This window comes from Lutra lutra, chromosome 8 (assembly GCF_902655055.1).
Source record: "Lutra lutra chromosome 8, mLutLut1.2, whole genome shotgun sequence".
Classification (NCBI taxonomy): domain Eukaryota; kingdom Metazoa; phylum Chordata; class Mammalia; order Carnivora; family Mustelidae; genus Lutra; species Lutra lutra.
Genome location: NC_062285.1, coordinates 52,158,759 through 52,170,791, shown reverse-complemented (window position 1 = coordinate 52,170,791; position 12,033 = coordinate 52,158,759). Strand labels below are relative to the sequence as shown.

Below are 12,033 nucleotides of genomic sequence, written 5' to 3'. Positions count from 1 at the left end.
ATAGGATTTACATTTCGTTTTGTTTTGGTTTTGTTTTTATTTAACACTTTTGTAAATATGCTTTCTAGTTAGAGAGTTATAAGCACAAGATCCATACTAGATATTTCCTATAGATGTCTCTGTGTAACAAATGAAATTAAGTAAAAGAAGAAAAGTGCATGTGAGCAGGCTTGCCAGGATTTTTCCTGCAGTTCGAATACTAGCTTCTTATGACACTTCTCTCTCCAGACAGAATCCCTCTTGACCTGGTGCAAGGCAGTGATGAGAAATCATACAGCAGTAACAACATTCATCCTGCTGGGATTGACAGATGACCCAACAATACAAGTTCTGCTTTTTGTATTTTTGTTTCTCACCTACATGTTGAGTGTGACCGGAAACCTCATCATTATCACCCTCACGCTTTTGGATTCCCATCTTAAACCCCCATGTATTTTCTCCTCTGAAATTTCTCTTCTTAGAAGTCTCATTCACCACTGTCTGTATTCCCAGATTCCTGTATACTATGACAACTGGAGATAATACCATTACCTATAATGCTTGTGCCACCCAATTATTTTTTGTTGTCTTCTTTGGAGCAACAGAATTTTTTCTCCTTGCCGCCATGTCCTATGACCGCTATGTGGCCATTTGTAAGCCCCTGCATTACACAACCATCATGAACAGCAGAGTCTGCACTACCCTCGTTCTTGGCTGTTGGTTTGCAGGCCTGTTAATCATCCTCCCACCTCTTGGCATGGGCCTCCAGCTGAAATTCTGTGACTCCAACGTGATTGATCATTTTGGCTGTGACGCATCTCCTATTTTACAGATAACCTGCTCAGACACAGTGTTAATAGAGAGAATTGTTTTGAGTTTTGCCGTGCTGACACTCATTGTTACCTTAGTGTGTGTGGTCCTCTCCTATACCTACATCATTAAGACCATTCTAAGATTCCCTTCTGCCTAACAGAAGAAAAAGGACTTTTCCACCTGCTCTTCCCATATGATTGTGGTTTCCATCATTTATGGCAGCTGTATCTTCATCTACATCAAACCTTCAGCAAAGGAAGGAGTAGCGATTAATAAAGTAGTGTCTGTGCTCACTACTTCAGTGGCCCCTTTGCTTAATCCGTTCATTTATACACTTCGAAACAAACAAGTGAAAGATGCCTTCGAAGACACAGTAAAGCGCATTGTATTTCTCACAAAGAAGTAAGAGACCATTGATGTTTTTTGAGGTTAAGTTATATTAAATTTAAATCAGAATACCCCATGAGCCACATTCATGAATTTGCCAAATAAGTGGCTTAAGTTAACTGAATTTTTCCTTTAAGCCAATTTACCCACAGAAATGTTTCTATTGCCCATTCTGGAGATTTTTTTTTGAGTGTACTGTCTCGTGAAATACTGTATGACTACAGAAGAGAAAGAACAAGACCTCCAAGTACTGAATGTGTTCCACTGACATTGCCATTGATGGTGCTTAAACGTAGACTCAAGGAGAACAAGACTGAATTTAGGGGTGGGACAACTAAGTCCTGCATAGATAACTTCAATATCTAGACTTAATTTAAGAAGAATGTTAGTGAGCAATTGGCGAAATAGGTGTAGGGGGTCAGGTGAATGGAGGCAGATGGTAACTAGATTTGCGGTAGTGATCCCTTTGTAACATATACCGATGTCTAGCATAATGCTGTATATCTGAACTTATATAATGTTATACACCAATTTTACCTCAATATTTTTAAAAAGAAGAATGTTAGAGACTAGATCAAAACATCAAAAATGTTACTAAATTGAGAAGGAACATCTGGTTAGTGCAGACTGACTACTGAAGATAAAATTAAGGTATAGTGTGAAAAAAATAATAGACTTAGAAAAAGGGGAGAGACATGGGGAAAGAAGTAACAGTCATTCAGGAACCTTGGACCAAATAATTGGAATTTTTTTCTATTAAATGGCAGAAATATTAATTGTAAAAGTAAAGTTGTGTGCTTTCATAGTACATATTCAACCATTATCTATGCTTCTTAAACATCATCCAGTTGCTCAAATGTATTTTTATTTTATTTTGTATTCTTTATTGTTAATTGTTCATACAAGGTAATGGCCTTCATATATGTTTCTTTTATACTTCAAAGATATTCAGGGAAAATGGGAATCTATTCTCCAAGGCCTTTATTCTTTTTTTCATTTAAAATTTCTTCTTTTTTTTTTTTAATGAAACAAGATGGGATCGGGAGGAAGACAAACCATAAGATACTCTTAATCTCACAAAACAAACTGAAGGTTGTGGGAGGGGGCTGGTTAGGTTATGGACATTGGGGAAGGTATGTGCTATGGTGAGTGCTGGGAGGTGTGTAAGCCTGACGATTCATAGACCTGTACCCCTGGGGCTGATAATACATTATATATTAATAAAAAATTATAAAAATTTTAAACAAATAAATAAATAAATTTTTTTCATTTAAAATTTCTAAAAAACCTATAAAATCCTACTACATGTTCACCAGCTTCTCTTCTGATAATTAATTTAAGCTTACATCTATATGTGGTATGTATTACTTAGTAGTTGGGTTGATTACTTCACCTGAACTGTGAATCCTTAGCAAGCAGAGTTTGTCTAGGAATCCCATCGCTTACTTTGGATGATGACAAGAAAATTAAGAATATATAGATTCAAAAAGAAATATCCTCCCTAATTTCCCATTCAAACACCAAGTGCATCTGGATAAATCCAACACTGGAAATTCAGTAGGTTGATGAAGGTAATCCTCTACCTCTGATTTAGATACTGAGATAGTCTCCTCCTCACTTACTCCATAAGAGGAAATGGAAAAGAATTGCATTGTGTCAGGTCTTGGAGCTGGAGGTAGTGCATCAAATAACAGGTCACAATTTGACCCAACTCCAGTTCCTAAACTAACTCAATATATTACTGAAATTGACCGTGGCTTTTCACTTGGCCCAGCTTCAACAACAAAAATATTCAGAACTTTTTTGAACTTTGTTGAACTTACAACTTTGTTGAAACTTAATTTCGTGTACATTGACATGGAAGGGACAAATTTTTGCACCAGCCTGCTCTCTCTCAGCTCTTCCTTCTAGGTCCCCTATTTCAGTCATTTGGTGTTATCAGTTTCCTCCATCAAAAAGTTCTTATTTATGTCTCAAAAATAAAAAGTTAACACATCTCATATTCCTGTCATACATCTAATCTGAAATTATATCTCTCAACCAGAATTATCTCGACAACTACCTACTGACATCCTATTTCTAATCTTTTCTCTGAATTAGCCTAAACAATATCACAATATATATTTTCCTAAATACTTTTTTTTAAAGATTTATTTATTTATTTGACAGAGGAAGAGATCACAAGTAGGCAGAGAGTCAGGCAGAGAGAGAAGGGGAAGCAGGCTCCCCGCTGAGCAGAGAGGCCGATGCAGGGCTCGATCCCAGGACACTGAGATCATGACCCGGGCCAAAGGCATCGGCTTAATCCACTGAGCCACCCTAAACACTATTTTAATTAGTGTGCTTCTTGCTTTAAATCTTCTAGAGCCTTTAGTTCTTATTTTGAAACTCATTCTCTTAGCAATCCGAAGTTGCCAAACTATGTTCATAGATGCCATCTATGTTCAGCCTCACTAATCCAAACATTTCCCACAACCCTCAGCATTAACTTAATCCAAATCTAAGCTTTTCACAGGATAATCACATACATGAAATATCCTTCGTTTTTCCCCTAGTCAAACCTGATTATACACCATTCAAACTTAAGTGATTTTTTTTTAAGGTCCCAGCTCAAATTCATCTTCCATTTTCCTCCTTTCATCCTTTCTTCCCAAAATGATTTTCTATTTCCATACACCCCATAAGAATTCGTTAACTCCACATATTTTGTCATTATTCCCCAACTGGTTTGCATTATGTTCTATGTGTTTATCTTGTCTCTATAATTCTTGAAGGGCAAATAAATATCTTTGACAAAGGAAGTATTTTAATTTTTTTAATAAGTGCCAGTTTATCACCTCTACACTAGGTATCAATTGTACAGCTATGACTGCCTAACCTGAACTCTTTTTATAACAAGTGTCATATAGTTCAATAATATATGACACTGAATGCTTTTAATATTTATAATTTATTTCCTCACTGTTTGCCTTAACTTTGCTCCAACAATTCTAATGAAACCACATTCTCCCTTCTTGATTAGACATAGTCTGATCTGGCATCAAACCACACACTACAGTTGCTCACACTATTTCTTTTACTTCCATCCAAGACCTGTCCTCATTCTTTCATTTATTCATTTAACAATTACTAACTACTATGTGCCAGGTACTCTTTATGAACAGATGGGACACAGTTTCTGGCCTCATGGAACTTGTATTCCACCCTCAAGAAAGAAAAAGAAAATGCTTATATGTAAACAGCACCTCCCAGATTCACTCCTCCCCTTGGTCTCTCAGAACCCTTCTTTAAGCATGGCTTCTTGAAAAATAAAAATAAATACAATCACATTGATGAGGTATGTCTAAGAACAGAGAAAGCAACTGAGAGAGCTTCCAATGGCCAAAGTTGGAACAATTTGGGTAACAAAATAAATAATATAGTAGTAGATTATAACCCAAAGAATAAAATAAATATCTAAGAATCATAGTGATATAAATAAATGATTGAATAAATTAATAAATGAGGGAGAAGAGATGAATCTCCTTTTCAGAAGTATTCCTAATAATTTATGTAGACTTCATCATAAAGAAAGGGAAAACTTTACAACAGAAAAACAATCTCTCAGGTGATCAAGGTCAATAGCAATAGTTAAGTCATTTTGACAGTATGTATCTTTGACATGAGGTGATGAAAATACCACTTTACTTCTGTGATCTTCTTCCCAATAGCATCAGATGAATTCCAATAGTGGGGCATTCTATGGGAATATCTGACCAGTAATCCTCAAAATAGTTAAGGTCTCCAAATATAAGGAAAGTCCGAGAAACTGTCACAATCAAGAGGAGCCTAAGATAATGTAACAACTATAGTAGTATAACAAAAGATAATAGAAACAACTAAGATAATATAACAACTAAATATGATATCCTAAATGGAATCCTGGAATAGAAAAAAGATTTTGAAAGGTGAAAACTCAAAAAATCTGAGTAATTATTAAGTATGGATTTTACTTAATAATAATGTATCAGTATTGGTTTATTAATTGTAACAATGCATTTTACTAATGTGAGGTGTTAATAATTGGGTAAACTGGACAAATGATGTATGGGAACCACCTACACTACCAACTCAATTTTTCTGTAAGTCTAAAACTGTTCTAAAAAAAAAAAGGGTCTATTAAAAAGTAAATACTGTCCTCAAGTTAAATGACACCTGTTTTCTTCATGCTGGAAAAATGTACAGCTACTTAAGTGATGGATTTGAAAGAAAATTTTAAGATCTCTCTTGCAGGCTACTGAACACAAAGATGCCATTCACCCCATTGTTTGATTTCTCTCATTCTTTTCTTTAGCCTGCTGATGACCTGTGTTTGATCTCCCATTGCAACTTCCTCACCATCCTCACCAGTCCCCTCTGGGATGACCTCCCTTAAACATCTCCTTAACTTTTGTTCTTAAAGATGGCAACAAAGGATCTTTATTAGCCTCTCAGAACCAGGACCCCCAGGGACATATTGTTTGTCAGCACAATTGATCCCAAAGTGGATGCTCTGAAGAGAGAAAAAATTAATTTAAAAAAAAGAAAGAAAGAAAAACCTCCAAAAAGAAAAAAAGGCTCCTCCAAAAGCTAATGTCTCTTATTCAGGTCATCACTTCTCCAAGAAGAGAAAGAGCTCTAGGAATTCTCTGGCCTTCAACACAAGTTTTGTATATAATTTAATTAATGTTTGAATGTATGTCCAACATCTTGCTATGCAATATACAGAATACAGCAAAGTATATCTGCCCCCAGGACAGCAAAACAGTATATAAAATATACAGCCATGAAAAGTTGACAATACAAGAAATGCATGAGGCAACATATACTGAAGTCCCACATAAGTGATACAGATCATGCATGCTTACAACACAGAAGAGAGTTCCCTGTGGTCAAGGGAAATAGTAACTGCATTTATGCTATTTACTAGGTGCCAAACATCATTCTAAGATATATATAGTAATAATAGACTAAAATCCCTATATATTATATCTTATTATCATCCATATATTATTAATTACTATTAACAAACTACCATTATCATTCCTGTATTGCAAATAAGGGAACTCAGGCACAGAACCTGACACACACAACTAGTAGATAGAAAAGCTGAGATTTGGGGCACCTGGGTGGCTCAGTGGGTTAAAGCCTCTGCCTTCAGCTCAGGTCATGATCCCAGGGTCCTGGGATCGAGCCTCCAATCGGGCTCTCTGCTCAGCAGGGAGCCTGCTTCCCCCTCACTCTCTGCCTGCCTCTCTGCCTACTTGTGATTTCTGTCTGTCAAATAAATAAATAAAATCTTAAAAAAAAAAAAAAAGAAAAAAGAAAAGCTGAGATTTGAACCCAAGTAATCTGGATCCAGAGTCCATATAAGACCAGAACACAATACTGCTACCCATCTGGCAGGCCCCATGAGAAGAGAGAATGCTCCTTAGACCCAGAAAAAAAACTTAGAAATGTAAAAAGTAAGCAGAGAGCATTTCTTACAAAAAAAGAAAAAAAAAAAAAAAAAAACGCTGGATTAAACAAATTAATAAGAATGTGGTTCAAAACTCTAGGGTAAATTTTTCTATCTAAGCAAAATACTGAAAGTAAATATAAAAATTAGAACTGTTAGTGGTATTTACTGACTAGGTGAGAAGAAAGCAAAGTCTAAGTCACTTGTAGAGTTTAAATCTAGATGACTGGAAATACACTGTTCTTGACACAAATAGACAATGTGGAGAATCTTAAGCCCTCCAATTTCATGTTTCTTCAAAATTGTTTTGTGTATCTAGCGCCTTTGCTTTTATGTATGAATTTTAAAATCCAGCTTGTTAAGTTCTCCCTGAAAAGAGACCCTGTTAGAATTTTGATTGGGACTGTGATGACTCCACATATCAATTTGGGGAAAATTGTAATCCTAACACTATTAAGTCTTTGGATCCATGAAAAAGTTTCATCTCTCCATTCACTTAGGCCTTCTGTAATCCTCCTACAATGATTTATAGTTTTGTGTGTGTGTGTGTGTGTGTGTGTGTTGTTGTTGTTGTTGTTTTGTTGTTAAATATTTTATTTATTTAATTGACAGAGAGAAAGATCACAAGTAGGCAGAGAGGCAGACAGAGCGGGGGGGGGGGGGGGGGAAGCAGGCTCCCCGCTGAGCAGAGAGCCCCATGTGGGGCTCAATCCCAAGACCCTGAGATCATGACCCGGGCCAAAGGCAGAGGCTTAACCCACTGAGCCACCCAGGTGCCCTTGATTTACAGTTTTAAGCATTCAAAACCACACAACTTTTGTTAGATTTATCCTAATTCATGGTTTTATGTAAACTGTACTTTTTATTCTTGAATTCTAATCATCATTATTAGTAAGTATATAGAAATGCTATTGATGTTTGTATATTGACCTTGTGTCTTGCTACTGTGCTAAGCTTATTTATTAGTTGTAGCATTAATTTTATATTTCCCTTTTACTTTCTATTAGATGATTATGTCATCTGAAAATAAAACTATTTTAGTGCTTCATGTCCAATTCATATGGTTTTTGTATTTTCCTTCCTTATTTCACTGATCACTATTTTCACTGCCCAAAAATTCCTCTGCCCATCCCTGACAACCACTGTTCATTTTTTTGTCTCCATAGTTTTGCCTTTTCCAGATTGTCATTTAGGTGGAGTCATGTGGTATGTAGTCTTTTCAGATTGGCTTCTTTAACTTACCAATATGCGTTCAAGGTTTTGTTTTAATTATTAATTGGGTAATCTAGGATCAGCACATCTTTAGGGTTAATACATATTTAACTTATGACAGTTTACATTCAAATAATGTTACACCATTTCAAATATAGTGTAAGAATCTTATAACAGTATACTTTGATTTTGTCCCTTCTGTTTTCCACACATTTTGTGCTATTGTTGTAACACATTTTATTGTACATATGATATAAACTCAAAAAAATTCTCATTTTAAATGAGCAATTATCTTTAAAGAGATCTTTAAGTGAACAAAAAATATCTTGTATATTTACTCACATACTTATCAACTCTGGGTTGCTTCATTTTGCGTTTGTAGATACTAATTGATTATGATGTGCCTTGGTGGAGTTTTCTTTATGCTTCTTCTGCTTAGTGTTCATTGACATTCTTGGTTAGGGTTTTTATAGTTTTCATAAAATTTGGAAATTTTTCAGCCATTTTTTTTCATTAAACATTTTTCTGCCCTTAATCCAATCCCCCGTGGACTCCAATTACATGTGTTTTAGGTCACTCAAAGTTGTCACACAGCTCACTGATGATCTTTTCTAAAAATTCTTTTTTCTCTCTGTTTCATTTGGATTTCAAGATTACCAATATTTTCTTCTGCAAGGTATAATCTGTATTTAAACCCATCCAGTATATTTTTTATTACAACATGCTATAGCTTTCATCTCTAAGTTTGGTTTGGGTCTTTATATTTTCCTTGCTTCTACTTACTTTTTTGAATGTCTGGAGTGAAATTATAATAGTTTTTCAATGTTCTTGTTTGCCAGTTCTAACGTGTGTCTGTTAGGGTCACTTTCAACTGACTAATTTATTTCTTCATGTTTTACATATGTAAATTTATATTATATATATATATAATAAACATATGTGCATATTTTATACACACACCATATTTTGCTTCTTTGCATGTATGATAACTTTTATTGAATTCTAGACATTTTGAGTTTACCTTGTGGGTCCTCAATATTTTTGTGTTTCTATAAATATTCTTGAGGTTTGTTCTATGATACAATTAAGTTATTTAGAAACAGTTCAATCCTTTTGGGTCAATCATTGGGATACAGTCAATTCTAGATACAGTGACTGCAAATGGGAAAGACTTCAGGTGCTACAAATGTAATTATTATTGTTGAAGACTATCTACTAGAGCCCCTAACTCAGAAATAAGGCAGCCCTGGGTGTTGATTTATCTAGTTCCCTAAAGAAGTTACTTGACAGATAGGGTCACCCAAGAAGAGGTCAGTCATTTTCTCAAAAGGTAAATAGAGAAATAAATCAGACAAATAAATAGTTGAGATGGTTGTGTTTTGTAGTACTCAGGAGCTGAGTTTCTGTAGTCAGACTGCTCGGATTCATATTCCTGCTTCACAACATCCTAAGTCAATGACCTCAGGCACAATTCTTAATATTTCTGGACTCAGTTTCCTCAATTGTGAAATGAATATTAAATAACAGTCAATCTTAGAGAGTTGCTTTGAGAATTAAAGGAGTTCATCTAAGTGTTTAACATTGTATCTGACATTTAGTAACTGCCTTAAAAATGTTACCTATGATCATTAACATCCTGGAAAGTTTTGTGAATTAAGTTGAATACAACCAAAGGGGATTCTTTGTCCTACTATCTTCCACAAAAACCTATTCTTATCCCAGGAAATTACTCATTAGAATGTGTTCTTCAATTTAAAAAAGAAATATGCCTGCGACGAATAACACAAATATGATTATCACCCTCTAAGATCTTAGGTGAATGTATTTTCCAGATCTCCTACAGCACTGATGGGAAGCTTACCCAGAAGTAATACAGAGACTAAGAGAAGAGTTGGAACAGACTGGGTATCTTTAAAAGACAAAGAAATGCAGTAGGAATGGCAAACTTCCTAATGGACAAGTGGAAACCAAGAAAACCCAGAAAAAATTCCTAAAACTCTCCCCTAACTTGGCAGAGTGGGAGGAAAAGCATGGAATTAGGATTTAGGAAATGTGGATTCTTCCTTAGACTTTGTTCCTAACAAGCTTACTGACAGTTGACCCTCTGATTTCCATCTTCAAAACTAGGAGATTGGCTAAAATAATCTACTGAGCTTTCTCTCTCCATTTATATAGTTCTTTTAAGTCCTGATCATTTTATTCATAGTAACCTGAAACCCATTTGGCTGAGATTTGCTTCTTTCTTGTTCATTTCTTGTTTGTTTCTTTTTTGAGAGACAGGGCAACATGTCTAGGACATAAAAGAGATTTCTTATAAATTAAAAGAAAGAATTGTATGGCAGTATTCTAAAGTAATACAACATGATGAAAGAGAGCCCTAAGACAAACTCAGAAGAGACTATGAAAGAAAGCTGTGGTTACTGAGCAGATAGGGAAAGAACATCTCAAGGACCAATGTTTGAACTAAGAGATTTGGCAGGGAATCATGTTAGAAAATACAAAAGAGATTCAGAAAGAACAAGTTCTATGTTGTATGTAGTTGTTCATCCATGATGAAAAGACCGATCAACAAATATTACTTTTTTAGAATGTAAGAGAACCATTAATTTTGTATCTAACTTCAAGGACAGCAGAAAACTTAAAATACATATGTGAAATATAGGAGGAGGAGGCAAATCTCGGAAACGTAAAAGAAGATATAGAATATGTGAACTCCTTCATGTAGGGAGCAGGTCCTGGGAGTAGAAATAGAAGAAGCAAACAGAATGTACTTAGTATCTGTCCTGTACGAGGCACAATGCTAACAGCCTAAAAGAATCAGTTTGTTTAATCTTTATTCTAACCTGTGAAAAACATAACGCTTATTATTTTCATTTCACAGACCAGGAAATAATCTATTACTTAACTTCCCAAGGTTTCACGGCCATTAAATGTTTTACCCAAGTCTCAAGTCCTGATCTATTATTCCAGAGCCCACACTCTTACCCTGTACCACTTACAGTTTACCCAGATGGTCCCTCTCAGAGGAGACCTAAGGATCACGTCTCAAATAGTGTCAGCCAAGCTCCTTCAGAGAAAATAGTGTAAAGAGATGAACAAAAATGGAAACCTTACTTCCAGGTTACCCTTTCCATCTACAACTCCCCTCCACACTACTCTTAACCCCAACCAGCTCTTAAAAGACTAATTCTTATTTATTCTTACGTACAGATAAAATAGCTTACTGTAATTATGGGGGATTACGATTAAAAGTGACCATCTATCATCCTAATTCCTAAAATTGCCTCAATATGTCAAGGTCCTTAAATGAAGCTTTAAATCCTAAAATGTAAATAGACAGGTGATGTAAGCTTTAGATTACACTTTAAATATAGTTAGACAATCAGCATCAAGGATAAAATGCCTGGTCTTATTCATTCAGTAAAAACTTATTATCTACTATGTACCAGACAAAGCTCTAGTCCTGGATTTACAGTGGTTTACAAAATAGATATGGTCTGTGTTCTCATGGAACTTGTTACTGATTAGGAGATGGAGGTAAAAAGTAAAAGAATCTATAATTACCAATTATAATAAGTACTCTGAGTGAAAGAAATGGATCATTTCTTTTCACAGTGTGGGGGATGAAGAGAACATAGATAGGATTTCCCAGGAAAGTATCTTTGAAGGGATTATATTTAAGTTGGCACCTGAAAAATAAGATCCAGCCATGACAGAATGCAAGCAGAGCATTTCAAGAAGAGAGAAAACATTGCAAAAACCCTGGGGTGGGAAAAACTTGACACATTCAAGGAACTGAAGAAGACCAATACAGCAGGATAAACAAGAGATGAATTAAAATTACACAGCCAGGGGAGCCTGGATGGCTCAGTCAGTTAAGCAGCTGCCTTTGGCTCAGGTCATGATCCCAACGGTCCTGGGATCAAGACTTGCATTGGCCCCCTGCTCAGCAGAAAGCCTGCTTTTCCCTCTCCCTCTGCCTGACTCTCTGTCTACTTGTGCTTTTCTCTCTATCTCTCTATCAAATAAATAAATAAAATATTTTTAAAAAAGAATTACACAGCCATGAAGTCATAAAGGACCATATAAAACAGAGTAAGGGGTTTGAATTTTATTCCACAGGAAATAGAACCCTATTCAGTGACTTTAACACAGAAATGGAGCTT

General features: G+C 35.4%; 1 pseudogene; it reads left to right on the top strand.

Annotated features, from left to right (window-relative positions):
- The first annotated feature begins 261 nt into the window (after positions 1-261).
- LOC125107213 (olfactory receptor 6C2-like) lies at positions 262-1,198 on the top strand (annotated as a pseudogene).
- The last annotated feature ends 10,835 nt before the right edge of the window (positions 1,199-12,033 follow it).